This window comes from Corvus kubaryi, unplaced genomic scaffold (assembly GCF_017639235.1).
Source record: "Corvus kubaryi isolate FWS band 111438036 unplaced genomic scaffold, C.kubaryi_AGA036_p1.0 split1-37296, whole genome shotgun sequence".
Classification (NCBI taxonomy): Eukaryota; Metazoa; Chordata; class Aves; order Passeriformes; family Corvidae; genus Corvus; species Corvus kubaryi.
This window is the reverse complement of record NW_024582075.1, coordinates 4402054-4428594: the sequence shown is the minus strand read 5'-3', so window position 1 is coordinate 4428594 and position 26541 is coordinate 4402054. Positions and strand designations below refer to the sequence as shown.

The window sequence follows — 26541 nt, the reverse complement described above, 5'->3', positions numbered from 1 at the left end:
AATACATCGTTCTCCCTACAGAAACTGTTTGAAAGTATTTGAAGCAATATTGTGGCTTTATAATAGTGGACACATTTTAAAAGACCAAAACCAATAATAATTGTCTATATTTTATATATTCCTCTTTAAAAAGGGACAGGCAGGGGAAATGAGCAGGACGTGTTGCCTTCTATGTCAATGACAAGCTCGGAGTGCATGGACTTCTGCCTGGGCATGGATGATGGGCCAGGATTAAATGGCAGGGACAGGGGATGTGAGTCATCTATAGGCACATAGGAATTACCTCCTGTTCACAGCCCTGGTCCTCATGGGGGACTTCAGCCACCCTATCATCTGTTGGATGGACAACACAGCAGGGTATTAAGCAACCCAGGAGTTTCCTGGAATGCCTCGGTGGTAACTTCCTTCTCCAAGTGATAGAGAGGCCAGCAAGGAGAGGTGCTGTGCTGGACCTTGTTCTCACCGAGAAGGTGGGGCTGGTGCAGGATGTGAAGCTCAAGGACAGCCTGGGCTGCAGTGACCATGAAATGGTGGTGTTGAGATCCTTAGGGCAGAGAGGAGGGGGCAAAGCAAGCCCTGGACTTTGGGGGAGCTGTCTTGTCTTAGAGGGATCTGCTTGGTAGACTGCCATGGGATAAAGCCCTGGAGGGAAGAAGACCCCAGGAAAGCTGGTTAATGTCCAAGGATCACCTCTTTCAGGCTCAGGAGCATCCCAATGAAGAGGAAGCCAGGTGAAAACATTAGGAGGCGTGCACGGGTGAGCATGGAGCTGCTGGACAGATTCAAACACTTAAAGGAAGCCTACAGAGACTTGGAGCAAGAACAAGCAGCCTGGGAGGAATATAGAGAGATTGTCTGAATACCCAGGATTAGGTTGGAAAAGCTAATAGAGAGAATTAAATCTGACTGGGGACATCAAGGGCAATAAGAAAAGCTTCTATAGGTACACCGGTGATAAAGGAAGACTAGGAAAAATGTGGTGGATATAGGAGACTTGGTTACTCAGGGTATGGAAAAGGCTGAGGTACTCAATGACTTTTTTGCCTCTTTCTTCACCAGTAAGTTCTCCAGTCACACCACCCCAGTTGCAGAAGGTGAAGGCAGGGGTTGAGAGACCCTGAACCACCCACTGTAGGTCAAGTTCAAAAATATCTAAGAAACCTGAAGGACCCAGCAAGATGCTTGTGTGGGTCCTGAGTGAACTGGTGAAGGAAGTAGCTAAGTCACTACCCATCATACTTGAGAAATCATGGCAGTCCAGTGAAAAAGGGGAAACATAATCCATATTTTTAAAAAGGAAGGAAGATCCAGGGAACTACTGGATGGTCAGTCACCTCAGTACCTGGCAAAACCATGGAGCCAAACCTTCTGGAAACTAACTAAGGTGCATGGAAAATACAGAGGTGATTGGTGACAAACTTCACTAAAGGCAAACCATGCCTGACAAATTTTGTGGCCTTCTATCTCAGGATTACAGAGGTAGTGAATGAGGGAGGAGTGACTGGCCTCCTCTACCTGGACTTGTGCAAAATATTTGACACTCACACACAACATCTTTGTCTGTAAAATGGAGAGACATAGATTTTGCATCTGGACCACTCGAAGGATAAGGAGATGTCTGGATGGTTGCACTCAGAGAGTTCCAGTCGACAGCTCAATGTCCAGGTGGAGACTGTTGACGAGCGATGTTCATCAGGGAACCTTGGGACCAGCATTGTTTAACATATTTGTTGGTGACAAGGGACAGTGGGATGGAGCGCACCCTCAGCAGGTTTGCTGACAACACCAGGCTGGGTGGGACAGCTGTCATGGTGCAGGGAAGGGATGCCATCCAGGGGAACCTTGATAGGCTGGAGAGGTTGGACCATGTGAACATCATGAAGTTCAACAAGGCCAGGTGCAGTATCCTGTACCTGTCAGGGCAGTCCCAAGCACACGTACTGGCTGAGTAGGGAATGAATTGAGAGCAGCCCTTGGGTGAAGGTCTTGGGGGGTTATTGGTGGGCAAGAAGCTGGACATGACCCAGCAATGTGTACTTGCAGCCCAGGAAACTAGCCATATCCTGGGCTGCACCAAAAGCAGCATTTCCAGCAGGGAGAGGGAGGTGATTCTGCCCCTCTGCTCTGGTGAGACCCCACCTGGAGCACTGTGTACAGTTCTGGAGTCCTCAGCACAGCACAGGAAATACACGGACTTGTTGGAGCAAGTCCAGACAGGGGCCATGAAGATGATCAGAGGAATGGAGCCCTCTCCTATGATGACATGCTGAGAAAATTAGAGTTGTTCAGCCTGGAGAAGAGGAGGCTCCAAGACAATTTTCTAATGGCCTTCCAGTTTCTAAGAAAGCCTGCAAGAGAGCTGGAGAGGAAATTTTAAAAAGGATATGTAGTGATGGGACAAGAGGGAATGCCTTTAAACTGAAAGGTATGTGTTTAGATTGGATATTGGGAAGAAATTCTTTACTGTGAGGGTGGTGAGACACTGAAACAGATTTCCCAGAGAAGCTGTGGATTCCCCAGCCCTGGAAGTCTTTGAGGCCAGGTTGGATGGGGCTTCAAGGAAGGTTTTGAAAATGGTGCTTAGTGGAAGCATTTCCTTCCCATGGCAGGGAGGCTAGAACTGGATGATCTTTAATATCCTTTTCAGCTGAAACCGTTCTATAATTCAGTTTTTCTTTTCTGCAATATAGCTGAATGGTTCTTCCCCATTCATAGTGACTCCAGCAAAATAATCAGGTCCACTGGGAATCAACTGGAGCTTTGTTTTGTGGCTTTTCTCACTTGTTCTGTATGTTTTGCTGCTTTTATTTGAGATACTGGTACACTCATGTATTCTTACAGGAAATAGAAGCCTTTGGAGAAGCAATATGTTGTCAAAGTGTTTAAAAAATAGGAGTTTAAGCCTGGATGTGACAATCTGTAACAGATTAAGTCTAGGCAAAGATCATCCATTAAATGATTTCAGGATAAAAACCCCATGTAGCTGTGTGGAGAGGGAGAGGAAGAGTCAGAGGCAGAGGAATTTCTTGAGGTGAAATGAGGATGGGGAAAACAGGATTAAGGGGGAAAAGCAAGCGTCTTAGGTGGGATTGAAAATAATAACAATAAAGCTGCTACCCAGGAGCTTGTAGCTGTTGTAAAATTGCCTTGTGCAGAACAGGATAGAGAGAGGTGAATGTGCATTTTGGGACTTACAGTTAGATGAAGAAACATGGGAACCCTTTCTAGTCCTCACTCCTCTCTTTTTAGCTGGAAAAGTAGCAAGTGTAAAGTGCATATTGCAGCAAAAGGCACATACAGTTTTTATATGATTCACCAAAGCATTCAACAAAAATAGCTGTCAGGTAAAGGCTGGCTAGAAATGCTTCAAACTTAGATGAGAGATGATAACTTCTAAAAGACAGGAGTGGTTATCTACCATTGTCACTAATAAAATGAAAGAGGGATACTCTTTCAACAGTTACACAAAATGCTCTGTGAACATTGTACTGATATGAGTGCACCCAAAAATTGTATTTCTAAAGAGTGTCTCAGTTTGTAGACTTGTGCAAAGACATTGCAGATACTTAATTCTGCAAGTCATAACAAGAGAAGTGGAAAAGGATTAGTAAAACCCACACGACTATTTGGCCTCTTACACGTCCACAAAAGGATGTGGAACATGGTGACTATTTTAGAACACAGAGCAACCTTGGATTTCACATGATGACATTATGGCCGTGACAGAAAATGAACTGTTGAATCATGTGTTCCTTTTTCAGAAAGAAAAGCTTAATGTGTAAACACCATTTTTTCACCCATTTGTACAGAGTAAAAAGATGAATTAATTAACTAATTAATAGACAAGAAGTGAAAGAATGCAGTTTGCCACCCTGATTTGTTCTGCAGTTGGTCCACATAAAGAAATAGACGTATAGAAACCTAAGAATAATTTCATCTGCATCTAAATCTAAAGCCTAATTTCATGTAAATCTCAAAGAATATGCTAGTGCAAGGCAGATAATGAAGATCTTCTGCCCAGAAAACAGTCTTTCAGAAAATGGTTCTCTGTAGCAGATTGACTCTGACTGGAAGCCTCTAGAAAAGAACAAAAAGCAAACAAAAAACCCAGCAAACAAACAAAAAAACAAAAAACCCCAACAACAACAAAAAACCACCAAAAAACAAATCCAAAAAACCGAACAAACAAGCAAAAAAAAGCAAAAAAACCCCCAAAAAACAAAAAACAAACAAAAAAAACCAACCAACCAAACCCAACCAAACCACCCCACCCCCAAACCTTACTGCAGACACAGAGACCTTTCTCAGTGCAGATTGCTCAAGAGTTTGGGCTGGAAGCCTGAGTCAAAACTGAACAAAAGCTTGTCTGCTTAAGAAGAATTCACTTCCAGCAACCTCTGTTCCACAATGGCAAAGCTCTGTCAGCCACATGGGGCACAGCAGGAAGAAGAAGGGAATCCAAGAGGAAACTTGGCTTCATACCTATTGCAGCCTTAATCACCCTTTTTGAACAGAATTCAGCTGTCAGTCATGTGGAAGACAAAAACCTGTGGGGAAGTATGGAAACAGCTCATATTAGAGATGATATTACAGCCAGCATCTGCTGCTTGTCTGCCACTCTGTTAGGAGAAAACAGTAATGCAAGTCCTGTCATAAAATCTTATGATTGCGATGAATGAGGACACTGGGCAACGGGGGGAAATATTTTTTGAAAGAAAGAACAGGAATGATGCCAGGCTTTTATGGACTGATTGTTGTTGCTGCTGTTCTTTACTGGATCCTGGGCACAGGGAGATAGTTATACTGATGGACAATGAAACCTGTTCCCTTTCCCTCTCCTAAGGCTTCTATTCCAATGTCATATTTTCTGTTTCCACTTCCTGAAATTTCTTGGGTTATCATCTCATCTGGCCCTTCTAAAGATATTTTCAAATTATTTGCATAAATAATCCACCTAAACTTGTAATGTTTATTATTTGTCTCTATAAGGGGTACTGTGTAGTCTGCAGGGCCTATCACATTCATGTAAGACAGGTAGCTATCACTAGGTTAATGGATAACCAGTTTTATACCAGTATGAACTATGAAACCAGAGAGATTTCCATGCTGTATTTTGAATTACATATTGAAATCTTTGGTGCTGGCTGGTACTTAATCACAGACATGGAAAGATGATGTCCTTATGCCACTCTGTAAAATTACTTTTATACCCACAGCTGCCTTCAAAAGATGCTCCTAGCGACTTGATAATTTTGCAATATACTTTCTGTCCCAGATGCTCACAGGTTCTTTCAGGGCAGAAGATTAATTTGTTTTGTTAGCAAAAGTGGTAAACAGATAATCTGACAAACCTGGTCTGGTGTGATACAGGCATTTTTAAAGCAGAGAGGGGAGAGTTTTAAAGTGGCTGTGGTAGGGAAACAAGGATTTGCTTCAACAGTTAGATTTGCTTATGGAGAGAAGAAGAAAAGTTAGGATAGTATTGAAGATGAGTGAGAGGCAGTAACAAAAGTCAGTTTCCTAGTTCTAAGTACTCGTAGATCTTCTTGGTGCCAGGAACTGCAGTTGTTCATTTTTCAGCATCTTTTTACTAGTTAGGATACTGTGACACATTCTCAATACAAAAATAAGGTAGACTGAAAGCTCTTTATGTTGTAACAAGTAGGTAAAAATTAAAGTTGTATACAGAATTAAAAACCAAGATCTGGATTAATGTCATAGTATGGTTTTAATTTGCTTAATAATTTACCATAGTACAGACAGGATTTTGACAGCAGTTTTTTCTGCATTAAATGAAACTGAAAGCTGATATCAGGAAACTCTGCAGAGAAAATTAAGTATTTAAAGAAATTCGGGGGCTTTGTTTAGAGTACTGCTTCCATTTTTGAAAGTCACATGTGGACCATTTTAATTCCAGAAGACTTTAAAAATTGCACCTTTAGTTACACTACAAAATATTGATGTTGGTATTAAAGAACTTTTTAGATTAAAGCTGTAAGGAGGTTGCAATGAATCCATGCACTTTTTTTTCTTGGAATTTAGGTGCTTGTAGTATATATTCTGCTAATATTTCTGGGTTAGAATTTATATCTCTGGGTTGATATTATCATTAACTGGTGAGGACTTTAAATTGTAGGACTGTATCTGCAAAAATGATAGTAATAATCATTACTGCAGTCTGCAGGTCTGGACAAAAATACATGTGGTTCTGGTGACAAACAGAACAGGTAGAATCTTTCATTCACAGATACCCTTTGCGTTTGTACATTTTTAATATACTAGATGCTGCAAAAAGTGGGAGAACATGAAAACAAAAAAACCTCTGTTTCCTTCCTGGAATAAGCATGTTAAATATGCACATACTGCATTCTTGAAACAGCTTTGGGTTTGGACAAGCAATAAAAGAGCCCCTGAAACTGTGAGTAATACTTTTCATAACATTAATTTTACAAATTAGAGAGGGAACTTTATAAAATTACTTTTCCTCCCCCCATATATATGCGCTTTTCCTTTTCAAGAGTGTTGATAGGTCTCAGTAGATTGTCGCTACTTGTTGATAATTTTTAACTTTCTGTGTATGTCAAAGGACACACATGCCTTTCCTCCTTGTGCTAACAGTCAGAATATTAGCTGTAACTTGAGGGGAAGAGTTAGCCAGGATCACAGTCCTCAACAAGGTTTTTCTGTTTTATCAGCGTTACATAGAGCATAGAGGAAAGTCTGTAGTCTTGAAATCATCTGTCCAAGAAAATAAAGGAATACAAGCAGGGTAAACAACCTTTTTTCTTTCTCTAGAAATAGCTAATTCTTTCACTGCTAGGTCAGCTACTCCCAGTCTAAAAGGATCTTGAGTGTGGAGATAGCTAAAGTTTACCTTGGATCAATGCATGATACCTCTAATGCAGCAACGTGATCATCTCTGCTCCTGCAGAGGTCACCCAAATGAAGGCATCATTTGCTTCTTCAATAGGGCACAAAAGTTACAACTCAGCACATTTCTTAAAGAGTAAACAGGTGAACCAGATAGTGTGTCACAGAACTATAGCACTGAACATGATATATTCAGCTGGAGGGTAGTGGCATCTCAAAAGTGAAGGTTTCTCTATCATGCTTTCATATCAGCAAGTTTTTTAATTGCACATTTATACAATTGCTAATTTGCCGCACTGATTAAAATAGGAAGGAAATGCAGTTATATGATGGGACATTTGTGATTACGATTGCTAAGTCATTTGCACCTGTGCCAAACTGAGCAGGTTTATGCTTTTTGCAAAATGGAAGTATTAATGAAAGATGGGGAAATTGATGCAATCAGAAATTGTGAGTTTGGGCAAAGAAGGATCCTGCCTTGCTCATTTCTAACAAAACTAAGTGGCCTGGAGCAGTGATTTTATAGACTGCCATGATTCAAGATCTGTCTCTTAATTTGTGTTATAATATACACATACTTCTAATCTGAAGAAGGTATTCCCCCCGCTTCCCCAACAAAAAGAGAGAAAGAACCACTGTCCCATTGGACAACAGAAATCTTTGGTATAGCTAGAAAACAGGGTACCAAAAATCATTTACTTTAATGGGAAAACACCAAAGGTCACTTACCCCAAGGCTCACTTATGCAAATCAGTTTTTCCAGAAAGAGTCACATTTCCAAGGAAGACAGATTTGAATATGTAAGATTAACGTTTATGTTCCTGAAATTCCTCCATAGAGTATCATTCAGATACTCGTCCAACATATCAAGAGCAAGGTCTCTGGGGGTTAGTTGCTCGTTTTCCTTATATAATGCTCTTCTGTCCCACTGATATGGCTTTTGCAACTGCTTTCTTTCAAAATTTTAAAACCTTGTTCTGCTTTCATTTTTTGCTTTTTTTTGACCCATTTAGGCAGATTAACAAGAGATGTTTGCTTCACAAAAGGCAAAAATACTGCAAACAGAACATGAAGGTTTTCTCATATCATGTAGTTTGAAGAACTCAGGCATAAACTGTAGGTTTTCAGTGGAGTCATCAGAAATACTAATGTGATATGTAGCATCTAATTGCATCTTGCACCCTGTTATAAAAAAAAACCCAAACCAAAGAGTGATTCAACAAGTTGTAAGTGAGATCTCTGCTGCAAAGGAAGTAGCAAAATTCCCATTGATGCCTTTAGACCGGGTTTTATGCCTAAATACCCAGTGGACACAATACCTGTAGGTATACACTGCAGTAACAAAGCAGTTGTTACAGCACTGAAGGGATGGATTGGACACAACACTGAGACTCAGGTTAGTTAAGCATCTTAACTCAAACTGCCAGCCAATTAAAGTCAAAGAAAATGGTTTTGAGATGCTTTAGCTTACATTATTTGCCTTCTATTTAAGGAAATACACAAGTAACACATATGTTAAATTTAAGAGAGTTTTTCCTTTCTTCTTCTTGCTTCTCAGTCCTGAAAGTGAAGAACACTAGATCTTTGTGTCTTAGAGCATCTGGCTTGAGGGAAGGTGCAAGCTTGTTTGTAAATTAACCTTAAGTCTGCATTATTTCACTTCAGAAATGAAGAACCTCTTTACTTTGTGAGTCCTGGGCATGAAGAACAAAGGAAATAGTGACTCCATAATAGAGAAGAGCAAAAATTGATTTTGGAAGAGAAAGATAACCTTTGTTAGGTTACTTAAACTATTGGGAGTGGAGGGTTTGTTTGGTTGTTTGAATAATTGTTATTTCCTTTCAATAACAAATTGTCGTAAGAAAAATCTCGGGAGACAAACACTTTTCTACCTTGTGTCTCTACATGGGAAGTCACAGTGATACCCTTTTACTCCTGAGTAATTGCTGAGCAAGCGCCCATGTTCACTGTTTATATGTTGCACTTTTCAGGGTGACATAACAAGCATCCTTCCATTCCCCCTTAAACCTCTCTAACAATTAATTTTCTGACCCTTTCTGTGCCAATATGGATCCAATGTCATCCAACAGTCATTGCCTTATAGGCCTCTCTGTGTAACAGAGGAACAACCTTCCAAATCCCTGGTGATCCGGACAACAGCCGTTTTCCCCAGGTGAAATGCTGCAGTCTGTTTCCAGTGAGACACTGGGCTCTTGCACACAAGGAATGTATTTGTGCTGATTAAGCACCTTTTTTTAATCAGGAGGGTGTGCACTGTTGAGCATGTTTGATTCAAATATAGAAGCATGAATTGGTTTACTCAGTTAAAAGCTTTGATCTGGCAGTAACAGAAAATAGGTGGAGCTAAAGGAATCAGTAGTGTTTATGGGTCCCAATTTACTTCTGGCCTCTAAAGCAGAATGCTAAAAATGGGTAGAAATTTCTTCACTGGCACTAGAGCACTGAGTTATTCAGAGTGAGAGATGCACTATTTCTCCTAATAACTTTGCTTCTTCATTTGGCTTTCCCTTGCTAGCCTGACACAAATAGGCTTCTAAATTATCATTATGCCATATGTTACTGCAAAATAGGAAGCATACATTGCGGCTATAGGACAAAACACTAGCTACAAGCTGTAGGAGCTTCAGTGAGACATACTCAGAAAACCTGCTCTTGTTCAAAAGCATAAAATTTACTTTCAGATTTTGTTCATTTCAGTGTGTGGATAAAGCCAAAACAGGTAGTGATTAAAAAGAGTATGTATATATTTTATATATTCTTTTAGGATGTGCCTGCCATCCTAGGAATTGGAAATAGTCAAAATATAGTGTTCTGTCCAACGAACTACTGCAAAGATAACAGATTTTTTAATGACCATTAACTTGGAACCAGTTCAATGATGCAGTTATAATCCTCAAAATTACTGATCAACCCTTTTCACCTAGTCAGCTGTTTGCTGTAACATGAAATGAGGAAACAGTTTCTTGGATGAGATAAACAAACAACTTTGTTGTTATCATTGCAAAATTAGAAGTATGCTACACAAGCAAAATAGCTTTTTACATTTTGTCTTTAGCAGTTATCACTTGTGTTACTGTTCAACTCCATCTGACTGTTCCTGTATTCTTACGCAGTGTTACCTTAAAGAATTAAACCAGTTAATCATCCAGCCCAACTTTTTTTATCATTTGCCATATTCACAGCTCTTAGAAGAAATTTAAGTGTAGAGATTGGTTTACTTAGGTGTTTTGGCTAACAAAGGTCAAGAGGGTTGGGTTATAAATGTGTGAATCATTAATTGTAGTGTGTGTTCCTTTTACAGTGTTGCTGAGAACTGCACAGGAGAACAGAGATTAAATACTTCCCCGCAGGCTGCAGTAGTTCTTCCCCCCAGTTGCCAGAGTTAACTCTGCCCTGGTACCAGGAGACATTTGCTCAGTTGTTTTGGTTGCTTCTGGTGGCCATTTGGAGATCTACAAAGAAATAATGTTTTCTGTGACTGAGTCCTTGCTTTTCCCAGAGAACAGAGCCTCATATTAAAGTGACATAATATCCCATATTGTCAGGGTGTCAATCTGCCATTTCGTCAGATGCTTTGGTACACGTACATGTTTATAAAAGAGAAGGACTTTAGGTAGATCTCATAGCCTCACTCATGTGACTGATCCCAGCACATTTAACATGTGAATACTCCCACTGTGTTCAATGGGAACATTTCTGAGCTTAAAGTGAAGTTTATGAATTATTAGTTGCTGATTGGTGTCCCAATAGTATGCTTGCAAGTTCTGGGTCAAACATCTTGCTGTACCTGTAGGGTATCTTCTGAGGGTAGACATTACTTGTGACCAGGGATCAGGGACAGATCCCAGCTGGTGTGGGCTGTGGCTTTTTGAATTGCAGTCGTCGGTCACTGAGACTATTCATACAGTGTTACTGAGGGTCAATGCTCTGCACTGATGGAGTGGTATTGCCCTTAACATGGTCCATTTCTAAGTGAAAGTCTGGATGTGTTTGGGGGCTCTAAGAAGGGGCAGTCTGTCCCCATCCACACACATCTGTGGAGCTTAGACTGAGGCAGCCTCTCAGTGAGCCTTTTGGGGTTGACTCAGTATGGCTGAATGGTGAATGTAGACCAAAGAGCAGGCTTGAATATCACTGAACTGATAATGGTGAGATATACAGAGCATACAGCACTTGAAGCATGTGCTTCCCATTGCAGAAGATAGACATACATCAACAGGTACTACTGAAGAGGAATATTTTAGTATGCAAGATGCTCTCTTACCAGCAGCAAGATTAGCACTCAAGGAAAACTTGGAAAAGCAAGCAGTGAAAGCTTGTAGAAGAGGCAAACATTGCAAAGTATGTAGCTCTGTAAAAGGATGTGTAAAAGCCAGTAGTGAGAGCAGTGCTAATGTTTTGGCATCCAAATTCAAGTAGCAACCCTTGAGTCTATGCCAGTTCAGCACTGGGTGTGAAACTCTTGGCAGTTTGCCTTGACTTCACAGCATTTTTAGGTCTGGAGACAGAGAGCGCAGAGAGGGAGAGAGAGTGCAGAGACCTGAGTATTGAGATGATTTTATAAGTCTTGTTTGTTTCTCTTTCCTATTTACAAGAAATGATTAATGCCTTTAGGGACTATGGAGGATCTAACTCACAAAGCTTAGGTTGGCAAAACAAACTACGTCCCCCACTCCTTTAGAAATGGTACTTAGAAGTGTTAGACTGTATTTTGTCCTCCCTTTAAACAAACAAACAAAAGTATTTCTGGCCAAGGAAAGCTTTTATCTGATGTGATTTTCACTTTTCACATCAGCTTAAAATGCCAAACTTCTTTGTCAAGAGACAGTATAATTTTTAATATCTCCCCTTTTCCCAGAATTATCAGAACTGCCTAGACTATCTGGAAACAAATGGCCACAGCTTCTGAAAAATCAGAAAAATTAAAAGAATTCTTCTGGTTTAGTTTGTGTTTGGACAACAAATACACTACATAAAAATGTTTAACCTGATGCTTTAACTAAACTAATTGTAGATTCAAGGGGTGCTTTTCCAAAACAGTGGAATGAAGTTTTTTTGCTTGTAGGTGTGAATTTCCCCAGATCAGATTAAATTTTATGTTTGTATTTACATAATGAATGCTATAAATTCAGAAATCCTCTCACTAATCTTTCTAAGAGTTTCAATTAACAGGTCCATAAGGATCTTCTAGATTTCAATAATTATGCATTTTACTCAGTTTTTTTGCCCATCTGCTGTTTAAGGCAGCATTCCTCCTCTGTGTGGGAGGAGGGGGAGGGCAGGTTGTGCTTCCCAGCATTGCTGCCACAGACCTTAGCAGCAGAAAGCCCTGTCAGACAAAGGGGGTGATCTAGAAGGAGCAGGGTTAGCAGAGGCAAATTCTGCCAACCTCGAGTCACCAGCACATGAAAGGATTCCAGCAGCCCTTTACTTCTTTGCTTGTATTACCGTACAGTCATGTTTGCTGTGATTTCTATGCCTATAGTACCAGCTTTTATTGCTATCACCTTCCCTGTGGGCAGCACAACCCACAAATTTGCTGTTTTGGTTATTCCAGCATCCCTTTGGGAACTTCGATGTCAAGCATGACCTTGCTACTTCAAAGGAGAGATCCTAGAGGAAGATATTGTGTAAGCTCTTACAGGCATTGCTCAGAGCAGCAGCATATCCCACAGCCTGCCAATACACATGCTGGTTCATTCCCACGCTGGCTTGCAGAAGAAGGTAGAGCAGCAGATTTCTCTACATTGGCAAATCCTATATAGCCTATTTTGTACTATTCACACTTTTTTGTTCCCCTGCACATCTTGAATAGGATTAACGAATGGAGTTTTTCCTTTAAGCTCCGGTGAACTTTACTAAGATACTCAGAAACTGCACCAGAAGTTTTAAACAGTCTTTTTCACTAGTGGTTCACTTGGCACCATAATTTCCTGTCTTAACAGAGGCACTGACACTTTGTGGGTGACAGTTCTTGCTCTGTATCACCATCAGAGTGTGTGACATATTAACTTTAAAGCAACATAGAGATTTTATTTGCTGAAAACAGGTCTCTTTAAATATTGACCTCTTTAAACATTAAACATTATGGACAAACATCCCAGAATTGATGATGCAGGCATTGCAAAATAAATTACTGTTTAAACCATGGAATGTGCAGCATGACAGTTCAGTTCAGCTGTCAGGGCCTCCTTCATCTACCCTCTGGAAATTGCTCTCACCAGCTCTGATATTGGGGCTACCAGTGGTTTCAGATTTATTCCAGGAAGAATTACTGTCAAATAAGCATACTGATTAATTGCGTTAATGACTTCAAATCAATCTTTTATTATCTGTCCTCTGATTTGTGAAGTTAGTGCTTTGTGAAAAGTAAAGTGATGTTGGTCATTTGGGCACATCGAAAATGAAAGTATGTAACTTGAGAGGTATAAAACTTCAGTGGAAAGGCTTATAGCTTATTAATTTCCTCTCCAGATAAAAATGTATTTGTCAGTTCTTTAAAAATTTCAATCACTTTGGCATTTGTATTGCTTCAGGGAGCTTGTCCAGCTCTGGTTTCAAGTTCTTTGAGTCAAACATCTTGCCTGAAGAAGGGAGCACAAATTCTAAGCCATTACCACCCCTCTGAGTTTTTCTGCCAGATTTGTCTCCTTTTCAGTGCACCTCGAAAATAAGAAACAGCTGTTCTCTGGAAAGACTCGGAGGAGTATAAACAATGCTTTACACCAGATATGTTTTACTTCAGCTCGGAAACAATCCTTTAGCAAGCAAGCTTACCTATAATCCAGTAGGAAGACTTTTAACAAAGGAAGAACTTGCAAGACCATGTGCAGACTGCACTTACTGCAGTATGGAAAACTGGTGACTTATCTTCGGCATAGAGTGATAAACCTTCCTTCTACACTGCATTTTAGGTGAGACCAGAAGCACGACTTTGAAACAAACCTCCCCATTTTTCCCACTACCATGCTGCAGAGAGGTCTCAAATCTTATTATCTGGATTACCTGCAGGTAATTCCAATCCAGAAGATGTGCCTCTGGAGTGCTTCAGCCACTAAATGAGCAACAGAATCAGAGCAGGATCAATCTAAAGTAAAACCTACTGAAATTAATGTATTGTGGAATACCCATGAATTGTTTTATTTTATAAATCCACTCCTACTGTGTTATCCCACTTGTCAGTGCATGCATAGCCCAATGATTTTCTGATATATAATTGATTACCATTTCAGCTGCAGTATCACCTTTGGTAGGTGTTGACTAATTCATAAATAAACTAAAAATGGGGGAAAAAAACCCAGAAACCAAAGCCAAAGAGAAGAAATGGTCTCTGGTCCAAAACAGAAGTGTAATTTCTGTCTAATGCTTTTTCTTCTGCTACTGCAAAGCGTGGGAAGGAAACACTGGGCTTCCAGTCGCAGGCAGGATTAAAGCTCAGATGACTTAAGTCACTGTTACTTCACTACTTCAGTGGACAAAATAACTGCACATCCTAGATAAAGATCTAGAAAAAAAGAAAAGTATTTTACCATAAGCACTTACTGCAAATTCAAAATATGAGTGTAGGTTTTTAATTACCACCATAAGAATATTACACCAGGATAAATAACAGAATTCACTCAGGTATTTTCTGCTCTTGATTCCAAGCCTCCAATTTTACTACATTAGAAAGGACAGGCTGGAAATGAGTGGAGATGGCTGGTGCCATGAGAAACCACAGATTCATCCAGCACAGCTCTGCAGAATGTTATCCAAAGCCCTACAATTTAGGCTTCCCTTTGGATGCTAAATGTTTCTGTATGTATCTCTCCATCTATCTATAGGCATATATTCTCAATTCAGGCAGCATTTGGAAATTATTTCTACCTCAATGTTTACATCTGTCTCTTCCTGTTTAAGCAAACCTGCATTGATCTGCTTTAGATTAAGACCACGTGTTATACCTCGTAATATTAAGAAGGTTTACCCCAGCCTGTATTCTAGCTAGCAATATTCTCCTCAGCAGAAGCTGCAGGCTAATTCTCCACCTAAAGATTTGCAAGTGTGTTTTAGGTTTCTAGAAGACTCCTATGCTCTAAAAGAATCTACTTGGAAGAATCTGGGAGAATTTCCGCTTGGAAAAGAGATCGCTCCTTGGCAGCGTCAGTTACTTAGATGCGTTCCCCATTCCCCATTTTTCAAAGACCCTAGAGTTTCTGTCCATCATTTCCAGTGCTGCTGGCTTTGCATGTCAGCGAATTTCTTTCTTTTTACAGTGATCAGAGAATTGAAGACCTTCCTACCACGTGCATCTAGAGGTAGGCAACTGGGCTGCTCTAGTATAAATTATGTTGAGTATACATAAACCAGAATTTTACCAGGACTAGTTAATTTAAAAATCTAAGTGGAAGGTTACAGTCAGCTGAACTGATCTTGGATGACCTACAGATAAAAGATGCAGGTTAATTCAGCTGTTAATCTGACTAATGACTATCCAGAGGAAAGTATTGATCTAATTACAGGTAACTGCTGAAAACATAACAATTCTACAATAGACATGCCCTTCCAAAAGGTGTTAACTAGTATACAAAAGATGCCAGATGACTGAAAAAAACCAACTCCAAATTGTTGTATGTGAGCATGAAGCAGTTTATCCTGTAAAAAAAACCAAAACCGAAACACCTTTCCCACAAAGAACTAGAACACAAAGTCTTGGGCTTAATTTTGTTGAGAAAATTTGGACTCCCAGCCACTTCTGAGCAGACGGAGCAGTGGTGCTGCTTTTGAGTCTGCTAGATATTACATAGGTAGTAATAATTTTCGTGCCATCACTGGTGAAAGTTAAAATCCAAGACAACTGAGAATAAAAGCAGTAGATAAATTGGCAGCTTTGGCCTATGTGCCCTTTAATCTAAACAAGTCTGAATATTCAGTTTTGCAAGTGTGGTTGTGCAACTCAAGATAACTGCTCCACTTCTGTCCCAATGCTCTTTAGTTAGTCACTGCCTGCAATATTTTCTGCAATACCTGTCCTTGACACTATCCAATACAGATGATTATAAATTTATGTGTATGAAAAGTATATTCTTTGTGTGTGTGAAGCTCTTGTTTTCCTACTGCCTCTTATGAAAACTTCTTCTCTTTCTTTGCCTCCATCCCCGCTCTCTGCACTTCACACTCAGAAAGGCTTTGCTGACAGTGCAGCCACTCATGGAGAACAAGCAAAACATCTCAGAAGCTGGCTAGCATTTCACTTGAATAATTCAAATTATCCATGTATTTAAAGTCAGAAATATGCTTACATAACTTAATTGAATTAGGACGTTACACAAAAAAATACTTTATCTAAGTCTGGCTTACCTAATGCTTTCTGCTGGTGCTACCAAAGAGTCAGCCTGAGTCTGTGACACCAAGAACATTCAGAGTTTTAAAAGGAAACAACACAAACTCAGATCTTTATTCTTCCAGGTAAGGAAATCACCCAGCTTGGGGACTTACTTGGCAGAACTTAGAATGTATCAAATCTGGCTGAAGATCTGGAAACTCAGTGTCTTGCTAATGCCTTTAAAAGGGAAACTCACTCAAGATGAATACAATGATGACTGCAAATGTTTTGTGACTGTGAATAAAAATGCAACCAACACAGTGACACATCTAAGAAATGCTTTTATAAGACACACAGCTGCACTGCTGAACTACTGATGGTCAAATCTCAGGACACAAGCTTTCCTCCACCTGACAAAGACCATTCAATTTTTAAGACTTTATATGGGCAGCTTTCTAGCTGCCAAAGGTTGTTGAAGCATTTCAGTTTTGTTTTTCGCACATTGTCAAAAGATTTTTTGTTTTGGGTTGTGAGCTTTCAAAGGCAGAACAGAAATATCGACAAAGGCACTATTCATGTCAGTATTTAACTGCTGATTGACAACTCTTTTTCTGCATGCTGGTGGAAGCTGCTGAATTATAGCTTTGGCTGGAAGGAGCTGACAGTGAAATTGAATACCTCTTCCTCAATCCCAAATAACTGCAAATCTAAAGCGTCTTTTGTTGAAAGATTACTGAGTTTCAGAAAGCCAGGCAAGAAAGAAAAAAAAATTTTTCCCCAGTTTTTTCCTTGTGCTTATTGCTACAGTCCAACTCTGACCCCTGAACTTAGGGTAGATATTTCTGCCATCCTCATCAGCATGCCATCTAACAAAGGGGTTGTTAGTTTCTGTTAGGTGTTTTTTTTTCCTCCCACATCATTTCAATGAAAGAAGAACAAAACTAAAATTGCTGGATGTTCCTATATTTAAAAATTCTACGGTAGAAAAAAAAGAAAAGTTGAAGAGATGGATCTTGTTAAGTAATGAGCCCTTGTTTTCTATACAAGGAATAAAAACCAGAAAAAACCAAATAGGCAGGTATTCTAGGTTTTACATCTTCTGACAAAATGTTATTTCACATTTTTAAGCAGTATTTACACATAATTGTCTACTAAAAGAAATGGTGCAAAGTTTCCATGAAACAGCTGCCACTTCTACTTTTTCTGATATTTTGAGCTTTCATTTTTGAATTTCTCCTTTTAAAAGAGGAGCCTTGAGAAGGCTCGGGGGGGGTCGTCTCATCACTGTCTGTAACTCCCTGAAAGGAGATTGTGGTGAGTAGGGGGCCAGTTTCTCCTACTGTGCCTGCAGTGAGAGAACAAGAGGGAATGGCCGTAAGCTGACACAGGGGAGATTCAGATTAGATACAAGAAAAGAATTGTCACTGTTAGGGTAGTCAGACACTGCAATAGGTTGCCCAGGAAGGTGGTGGAGTCACCATCCCTGCAGGTGTTCAGAAAACATCTGGATCTGGCACTGGGTGATGTGGTTTAATGGTTTAGGGCAGTGCTGGGTTGATGGTTGGACTTGATGACCTTAAAGGTCCCTCCCAATCTTGATTATTCTATGATTCTATGAAAACACTTACCTGAATATTGCAGGACAAACAGGCTGGACTTTGTCTTTCAAATACATGGAAACAGCTTGGCATTTACATGGGCCAAAATACTTGGAAGTGTTTCCATTTCAGAGGTGGACTTTTTGAATGGTCATATAGCAAGTGAGGCAGAGTCAGCCCTAATATTATATTCTACCATATAATAATATACCAGGAATAAAGGGCCTATGGCTACACTAGCATTTGAATTTTCTCTCTGGTATGAGACCATTTATCTAATTTAATGTTTCTGGATAATCTCACATGTCAAATAAATGTGAAATAATTGAATCAATAGAAATATCAAGATGATTGTTTTTCAAAAGAGAGAAAGACAGTGAAAAGATGAGGGAAGCAGCAAAAGGAGAATAGTAAGCTACTCATAAATGTTCATGTCCAATGCAGCATTTTGACAAAAAGTTGTGTGAGATTTTGTTCTCTGGGTGGCCAGTACTTTTGCCATGCTCCTCACTGTGTAAATTCTGAAAGAGGCCCACCTTTTTATCAAAAATTTTCACCTGTTCAGGTGCTCCTCCATTACTTGACACAGAACAGATCTTCTTGCACTTCATGTTCTTTTAGACTTTTAAACCATTGGAGAGAATATGACTCAGACAGTCTGGCATTCTGTTCCCAGAATCTGTCCTAGTTAGGGAGGTGTTTCCTCACATTTCTTAAGAAAGGTGCTGGTGTCATCAGCCTCTCAACAGAGATGCCAATGGATCTCTTCACAACCTAACTATCAAGCTCTCAGTAGTAACTGCTATTTTATAGTGTTCCACAGGCTTTTATCATGACCTTAAAGCCTACATTTCTCCGATTATTGTCTCAGTTCTTGCAAAAATAAATCAGTTGCCATTTTCAGACTTCATATGCACAAGATTTTGGGAGCAGTGCATGAAGAGGAGACCTTTGAGTAGAAGACTTCAGCAGCAGTTTTGTCTTTCACTTTTAAACTCTTTTTTACACAAACTTAAACCAACTAATCTTATAAAGGAGAACTGTTTTAAATGCCTTCAGAGGAACATCAGGGAAATGATCCTACCAAATGACAATGAGAACTTTGCCTGAAGGTATGCAGCCATCACTTTGGTAGGGCCCGCACAAGTAGTGTGCCAAGACCAAAAAAAGAGATCAACCCCACAAAACTTCTTAAGAATGCAGAAAGAAAATTTCCCCCATATATAGAAGGAAGCCTCTTTGAGCCCTAGCTCCTTAAATGATAATGCCTTACCATCCTTGCTTTCTACTTTATATGCACCTAAGTCTTGTACATACATATCTAAATACTTACATATAAGCATCCACATTATTTCAAATTCAATTTTCCCCATGGTTTTTTGGAATTCAGCTGATTCCAAAATTTGACTTCAAGGTTGCTACAGGAAAGGACTATTCTAACATCACAAGCAAACTGCTAAATTCAGTAAAAGAGCCTTAAAAATTCATAGTAAATAACACAAAATATCTCCAGAAATGCATACCTTTTATCAGTACAACATGGACTGTGTCACAAGCAGCAGAGTATTTTACATAGCCCTATTCTGTGGTGCTTTCAGCCCAGCAGTAACTGTGGTCAGATGAGTAAGGATGTCTCAGAACTTCATCCAAACCCTCATAGTCTCTTTTTGCCAGTAACTGTGATTCCTTTCTTCCTCATGTCTGTCCAATTCTGCTTCTAGAACTACTTAAAAAGTAGATTTAGGTTACTGTTCTGGACAGCTGTTTTCACCTGCATTATGGGAGACATAGACACACAAAGAGTAGATATAAACCACAAGTTTATCTGAACTACTTTGGTTTGTTTTTGTGTGTATTTGTACTCTGCCATGCACACTCTTAAATGTTACTCCAAGGAGCAAAACTTGAGTAGAAAAATATTCTGGTGCTTCGTCCAGAAGCAGTGAGTGAAGGTCCTCAGAACACCACAACCTCTGGTAACTTTGAACAAATCATTCTTTCTTTGCCTGAGGTTTTTAATCTCAACAACTGTGTAGTAGTTCTTCTTTTCCCCTACAACTTTTTCTGGTTTTATCTTCAGACAATATAAGCTCCCAGTACAGGAAATTCCTTGCTGTACCTTTGACTGGAACCAGAACGAGAAAACTCTGTCTCACCTTCAACTTTCTGTGCACTCTGTGGGAATGACACTAAAATAAGTGCTAAAAAAATTTGGCCAGCTCTGTTGGGGCCATTCAAACTAACATTAGTTTTAGCTGTTTTCAGCTTTTTGGTTCCACTGTGCTAAGTGGTAGTTTTAAATATGTTATTGCTAAATTAGTTTAACAGTTCCTGTATAAACATAACTAAGTACCATCTAAACAACTAAACCACTGTTTTTCATTAGGTGCCTGACCAGGGGGAATTTCCAACAAGAACTGACGTTATACTTCTGTTTGTGAAACAGACAGACAGTGTCACCTGTGTCATCCCTGGGCTGCATTGCAAAGGCTTATCTTTGTGTCAACAAGATGATGTGACCTGTCCTCATCATTGATGCAAAAGTACTGGCAATCTGGGAGAACTACAGCTGGCAAAGTTAGAAGTCAGCTCTGTGACTTTCATGTGGGGTCAGATGATGGGAACAGACAACTCATTTTAGACAAGCAAAAGTAAACAAGTTTCAAATAGGCGATGTTTTTGACATAACCTCTATTTCTAGAGAAAAGCAAAACCTAATACACATTCTGACCAAAGGCCAAATGCTGAGCCTTGGCTGCATATGCCTAATTTTTATTGTAATCAGCAGGAACTCTGTGTGAGTATGTCGAAGGTCAAAACTGAACCCCAACTTCAGCTCAGATCAATATAACCATGTGATTTTGCCAGCTCCACCTAAGTGTAATAAAGTAGAACTCAACCTATCATAACACTGATTAATACATTTCATGTTTAAGCAAAGATACAGAACTTTAAATTAATGGCAGTCCAAGAAAATGAAAGTCAGTGTAAACCAAATAAATACCTTGAGGTACAAAATTTAAGCCCCCAGACATTTACCAAGGCATAGCTTAAATGCTCTGTGCACAAGAGAGTACATCTGAAGGAGTAAGAGATGTGCTAAGAAACCAGACATTAGACCTGCAGAAGGAGAAGAAACTCATGGAGGGACTCAAGTCAAACCTGTCACCTCAGTGACAGTGACAGTGTCAGTTTAAAGAACAGCAAGCAATCTGATGAGTGCCACTGAGAACTGGACACTTGCAGCTGAATCCAAGAAAAAAGTACAAAAACAGTTCTCCAGCTCTTTTTCCACTGAAGGAAGGAGTATTTTCCCTTTTGAGGTGCCTACTGCCTTGAATTAGCTTTACACCCTCTACTTCCTCTGGGCCCACCACAATATGAGACTACAATGAGCCTTCTTCCAGAACATCACAGGTTTCATTCCATGCTCTGTCTTGGCTGTCCCTTAGGAATATGACTGTATGAGGTGCAGAGTCTGACATACAACATGAGTTAAATCCTCAGGCACTCTGCTCTTAGCAATGCAGGTTATGAAGTCCAGGGCACTTCTAACTGTGTTCTGGCAGAAGCGACACAGGACACCTGCTCAAGCTCTGGTCACGGTTGTATGCATTCTTTGAAGCCAGATGGGCATTAATTGTTATTACATTTAGTTTTTTAATAAGTAATTCCCATCTCACACATACAATCTGTACACACAGATTCAGATACAGTTCTTGGGAGTTGGTTGGTTTATATAGACATCGATACAGTTGGTTGCATATAACCACCTGTCCTTAACTGGCACATCTCTCACTGTAATTATTTTTATGGTAAAAAAAACTTCTTTCGCCAAAGAAATATTGATCCATTTGGGATGCACTACATGATTTATATTCTTAGAACGTGAAAACATACCCCTCAGAACCCTCCCAATTTGTTTTTCTGTATATATTCCATTTAGCTGAGTTTATATATTTAGAAAGTAAATCATAAATATTTAGAGAGTAGAAAATTAGAGCCAAGGAAAATGTTAAATAAATCTGAAGTGTGTGCATGTTATGACACAGTTTTTAAATTTCTGCCTTCCCAAGTGGAAGTGGAGATCACATATTATAGGGTGACTATATATATATTCTCTATTTTAAACCGTATTATGATTTAAAATATTTTACTACTAAGTAGAAAAGCACACATCTTAAACAAACCTGTCTTAGAGTAGGAGCCAACTGTAATTGTAATGTAATGTCTTCCAGCTGCTACTGTGCAATATTCCAGCAGAACTTTTCCTGTTGGCTGCTAGGATTTATGTTACACTTAACCTTGAGCTGTTCTGGCAATGCAGGGCCTGGTTCCACTTCTCTACTCCATCATGCTCACAATAGTGTGATGACACATCATCAACACGGCACAGCATGTCTATCAGGGCTCCCTCAGAAGGTGCTGAACATTTTGTTTGCTCAGACAGCACATCTGGCTCTTGAATTCCTTCTTCTTGCTTCCCTTAGCAATGTAAGACCTTTGAGATTTTAGTCTTAGGAATTAAAAGGACTGCCAGGAAAAGGTATTGCATATTGTGGTGACTTTTCACTCTGAAACAACAATTTCTTTGTTACCTCAATATCCTCCTCCTTCAGTGCCCTAACTGTAACCTCAACAGCCTATCTATTTGACTTAAAGGAAGGAATTTGACTTAATGCTAGCAAGAACGAGGTCTCTGAGAAAACAGAATCCTCTATTGTGCCTCCATGTTAGCCTTGGTATAAGCACCACTGACTAGGAGAGAGAGGCGAGACAGAGAATCCTGTCAGCTTGATACCTTTATTTGGCAGGTTTAAGCCCTGTAAAAAGATGTAATTTGAAGATGTTTGGAAACAGTATGGTAGAACAGTGGATGAAAAACCTCAATGTCTTCCATACTGAATGTGCTGCTTTGCCAATCAATTTAAACATCCCACTCTTGCTTTGTTAGAACTTCACCACAAAATCAAATTCCCTCTCCTGGCTGCAGCCCATGATGCTTACAAAATATCGTTAAGGCAGGAAAGGGTGGAAGGTGAGAGGGGAAGGAAAATAGCGTAGAAAGTCAGGAAGAAAAAAGAGTAAAAATAAGATGGAAAGGGGAGGAGCAGGGAAAGAAGGAAATAAAACTAGATTTTGAGCTGGCAGCACGTTCCCACAGACCAAGACAGTGAAAAATAACTTACAAACCACATCAAGAGTGCACTTCAAAATGCCTGGCTTATTTTCCCTGCTTTTACTCCAGTGAGTTATTACTGGTCAGCATCCAGCAAAGAAGACATCCTCTTAACTGGAGAAGACCTTCAACCATAATAAAAAATACAGCTGCAGGCCAACTGGTGTTCTTCAGTGAGAAGTAATGCTCTTATGGGAGTAATGCAAAAAGTGGAAAAAATAGTATCTAATCAGAACTGCAGGTGGAAAAATGTGTCTATGTGGAAAAAGGTAATTTCCAAGTTGAAAACTAACCAGGAAACAGGCTTGAAATAGTGGAAAACAGTAAACAAATTCCTATGAGATGAACTAACATTGTGCCCTGCAATGAAAAGTAATTGGAAAGTAAAGAAAACAAGTGGTTTGGAGCCAGAACATAACAAAAACTGTCACGAAGTCTCAGATCCCAGATAGACCACACCCTTCTGGTGCTAGGCATCTCTTGGAAGAACAGTCTGTCTCCTGTCTCTTCTGAATCAGAAGAGTTCACAGGAATTTTTAAATCACTGCTGTCTCTGCTGAAGGGGATCTAAGAGATATAAAGAACATTGCTGAATTGGTGCTGCCCTTTCCAAATGCACAACCTCAAAAACTTGTCATTACATCACTAGGATAGAGACAGATCACCACCATTGCATCCAGTTCTACTTCTGTGGAAATCAATAGAAAAACTCAAAGTTTATTATAAAAGCACTTGTATGAAAAGCTATTCTGAACTTTGGCATTGTCTTACTTTGCAAATTTCCTGTCAATCCCATTTTATTTTTTTTCCTTCAGGGTGATATTGCCTTTCTTTAAAAGAATCCCACCTCTATCAAGAAATTTTCTGTAAACCAGTGGGTTGCCATCTTAGCCATAAATTTTTTCTGAGATTTAATCCTATGTGTTCATTATCTCCAAGCAGGAAGAGGTTGTATCTGCCTGAAACTTGTCCATCTTTTGTAATTGTGCTAGCTGGTGTAATGACTCTTGTGGTACAAATTAATGTTTTCTTTTGTATGGGTCTCTGGAACATTATTCTCATTAATTTATGAATTATAAAAATGAGTTACAAGATGTATCACAAAGATACCACCCCCCCATCATGATTGTCTGTAAGTCAGTTCCCTTCCTTGTGCCTCATCTGGGAATGTAATGCCAGAGGATGAATCCATGGAAACTACTGACATATCTGGAAGAGCCAGTGGTAACACGAGAAACTGAGAATTCAGTTGGCTTGTGAGATCCTGTGCCAACACACAGGTAGCTAGTACAGACTCTGTTCTCTAGGAGAAATGCCAACAAAGCTGCAGCAACCCAAAAGTGTTTAAGAGCCCAAAGTGTACCCCAGAACCATGCTCCACTGGGTGTGATGCAACAGATCTGTATCCATCAGCAAAAGAGGATTAGTTGAGATATACCCATGATTCATTCAAGTGAGATGGCAGTACTGGCTTCTGTAACCCATGATGTCCCTACCCTAGCAGGCAAGGCCACGTACTTTGACCCCTAATAGGAACTTCATGTACTTATTAAACAAAAATAAGTATCTTCTCAGCACTCCTCATGTTTGGTATAAGATATTTGCATCACAATAATATGAGTAGTAATAACACTGAGAAATCAGCATGGCTTTTAACTGCTAAGTCATTGCCCTTTCACCAATCAATAGCTCCAGATCTCTTCTAAGTGTAAGGTTTCAGCAGAGTCCTCAAGGGAATCTTGCATGTGGAAACCTTATGTGCTCCTAGGAAGCAAAGACTGTGAGTTGGTTGAAGACTTCCATAAAATATTCTTTTGAGATCTGATTTGTGTAGGCAACTCTGGTCTTAGGACCTCGTAATTACTGCCAGTACAACGGCTTGATCCAAGGTCATAATCTTTCCTTCTTTTCTGCATGGTCCATCACCCAGGGCTATTCAAATTATCTTTATTTAAGCATGGAATCATTTACATGAACCCAGAGTGTGGCATAGTATGTAGGAATACCTGTGTGCTAACTTAATGCACTGCCACTTTTCATTAGTGTCATGAAGCTGCTTTCAAGCCACTGTATTTATTTAACAACAAGGTCAGGACATCTGCATAGAGGATTAAAGCAACCACTAGTAGTTCCAAATTGTTATGTTGGTGGGTATACCTGGTACAACACCAGAGTGTTTCCTTCTTCCCATCCTAAATTCGAAGGAGGAGATTTACAGTTTAAGTGGTTGATGCTTCATTGTTTTTTGAGTGTGACTTTACTGGTACACTTTCCACCTTGCACCAAGAGCAGCTGAAAGTATGCATAGCTCTTCATGAACTCTGGTGACTCTTTGCTCTGCATGTAACAAATCTGGTGCTAATTTCAGTGTACCTTAATATGCAAAGCTGCAGAGTGTGGTGGCTCAGAAGTACCTTCAACCTACAAATAGGCTTCAGCCTTTGAAACATGTATGTTCAGATAGACAGCTGAAGGTAGCAACTGTTTGACCTGTCCATTTGAAACCACTGGTGAATCTTGGTCCTGATTGCTCCTCACTGAACTGTACAAATGTCTTCACACAGCTAATCCCAGTGAAGCTGCAGTCCATGGCAAAACCTGAGCTTTGGAATCATTCTGGTTTATGGTATAGCTGGCTTTCAACAGAGATTGTAAACACAAGCTAGTGGCACTGTGAAAATGCAGTTATTTGCAATTGCTTCATTTTTTTTTCAAGTGACAGTGAGATATCCCTTGCAGATAAAGAGCAACACCTGTTTCAGAGAAATGCCTTATAATTAAGGTAAGCATTTAATGTTACAGTGACTCCATGACTCACTCATGTGCTTGGGATCCGCTTAACTAGCCGTTCTGCAATGGAAAATAAGGGAATTCCAAAGGCAAGTCAATATTTGGTCTTGTTTTGTTTAGAACTAACTGGTTGCCAAAACCCCACCTTTATTTTAGTATGAGTCTATGGAAAGAATTTTCCATTTGTTTTGTAAAATTTTCAGCCCTGTGTAAAAGACCAGCACAAGTGTTTGGGAATTTTTGATTATGAAAGTTGCTTTTATTGAATGTTAAAGTTGTGACTTGAGAGTCAAAAACTACTACAAAATATCTAACATTATTTCTTTTGGAAGTGGGCTTTCTCTGTAAAGGTGCATTAGATATTTCTCAGTCTTATTTTCAACTTAAGTCTTTCAATAGAAGGCCAAGGTAACTGGATGATACATCATAGAATGGCCTGGGTTGGAAGGGACCTTAGAGATCATCTTGTTCCAACCTGCCTGCCATGGGCAGGGACACTTCCACTAAACCAGGGTGCTCAAATCCCTGTCCAACCCGGCCTTGAATGCTGCCAGAGTTGGGGCATCCACAGCTTCTCTGGGCAACCTGTCCTATCACTACTGTTCCTGATGAAGAGTAGTTTTTGGCTTCCCTGGAGGCCCTTCCCTGTAGGCTTCAGATACTGGAAGGTTGCTTTGAAGTCTCCATGCAACCTTCCCTTCCCTTCCCTTCCCTTCCCTTCCCTTCCCTTCCCTTCCCTTCCCTTCCCTTCCCTTCCCTTCCCTTCCCTTCCCTTCCCT

At 39.8% G+C, this 26541-nt stretch overlaps 1 long non-coding RNA gene across 3 annotated transcripts; it reads left to right on the top strand.

The window, feature by feature from the left end:
- Window positions 1-4221: 4221 nt before the first annotated feature.
- On the top strand, window positions 4222-24551 carry LOC121657411. Of its 3 annotated transcripts, XR_006013615.1 has the most exons (5): window positions 4222-4557; window positions 6283-6418; window positions 12449-13805; window positions 13903-15188; window positions 20180-24551. It is a non-coding gene; the product is annotated as an uncharacterized LOC121657411 (long non-coding RNA). The 3 variants fall into 3 exon arrangements; XR_006013613.1 differs by having other exon boundaries at window positions 12449-15188; XR_006013614.1 differs by lacking the exon at window positions 20180-24551 and adding an exon at window positions 16339-17336 and having other exon boundaries at window positions 12449-15188.
- Window positions 24552-26541: the final 1990 nt, after the last annotated feature.